Source organism: Poecilia formosa, unplaced genomic scaffold (assembly GCF_000485575.1).
Source record: "Poecilia formosa unplaced genomic scaffold, Poecilia_formosa-5.1.2 Scaffold789, whole genome shotgun sequence".
NCBI classification, from domain to species: domain Eukaryota; kingdom Metazoa; phylum Chordata; class Actinopteri; order Cyprinodontiformes; family Poeciliidae; genus Poecilia; species Poecilia formosa.
In genome coordinates, this window is record NW_006800728.1 from 9,183 (window position 1) to 10,504 (window position 1,322).

Below are 1,322 nucleotides of genomic sequence, written 5' to 3' on the forward strand. Positions count from 1 at the left end.
TGTATGAAGAATTTCGCAAGGATCAGCAGGTTGTTAAGTATGAGGTCGGTTCTTAAAGCCAAGATATTTATAATTGCTGACAAACTCCATTTGTGTTCCTACATCAGTTGTAAGCAGTGGAGGGATTTCTGGTAGTTTTCTGGAGTGTGAAAAAACCTTTGCTCAAGCCTTATCCTCATTCAAAACCAACTTTAGAGTTTTTAAGCAGGTTTGAACTACATTAAAGCAGACTGCAAAAACTGCATTTCCTGTACAAGTGATGAAGAATAGCAGTAAATTACTAAATCACCTGCATAAAGATGATTAAAAAGCATTTGACAGATTTTCACACAATTATATAAATGGAGAATAAAGGTGGGCCAAGAACTGAGCCCTGTGGGACACCATTTAAAATCGTACCAATAGAAGAAATGAATTGGGTTCTGATCGACAGGTAATCAGCTGCCCACATGGTAGCTTGATGCGAGAGCCCAATGCTGTGTAGAATGTCAATTAAAAGCTTGTGATTTACTGTCAAATGCCTTTGATAAATCAATAAACGGAGCAACACAATGCTTTTTGTCATCAAGATCCTCAATAAGATCATTAATAACCTTTAAAGTGGCAGTAACAGTACTATGTTTTTCCTAAAACCAGATTGTACATTTTGTAAAACACAATTAGAATCTAAAAAAAATCTCCAATTGAACTGTAACTAATTTTTCAAAAATGTTTGCTAGGACACATAGCTTATAAATTGGTCTGCAGTTTACCTGTGACGATTCTCCACTCTTGAATAGAGGCAAAACAAATGCTGATTTCCAGACCCTAGAAATTTTATTAGAAATTAGACTTGGATCAAAAATATAAGACCATGGCTCTGCTATAAACTCTACAGCCAATTTTGGAAAAAAAGGATCCAGGTTATCTGTCCCTGCTGATTTTTTTGGTGTCTGTTTCTCAGTTCTCTGAGAACCTCAGCTGTACAAATAGTGGAAAATTTTAAAAGTGGTGAAGTTACAATCATCATTCAAAAACAGCTAATCAGTATTTACATTTGGGCCGGATGAATTTAAATCCTCAAATAGAGAACCAACAGACATAAATGCTCGTTAAAATAATTTGAAATTGCTAATTTATCAGACACCATTTTACTTTTTTTCCAAACAAAATTTGTTAGGCGTTTTAAATGTGTTTTGGTCAAGATACGTGGCTTAGGTTTCGGTAACTTGAGATTTCTAACTGTACCTACAGCACAATGATCACTAAGGACGTTTGCAAAAACTCCTATCCCTGTTTATTTATGAGGAGTGTTTGTCATTATTACATCAAGGAGTGATGAT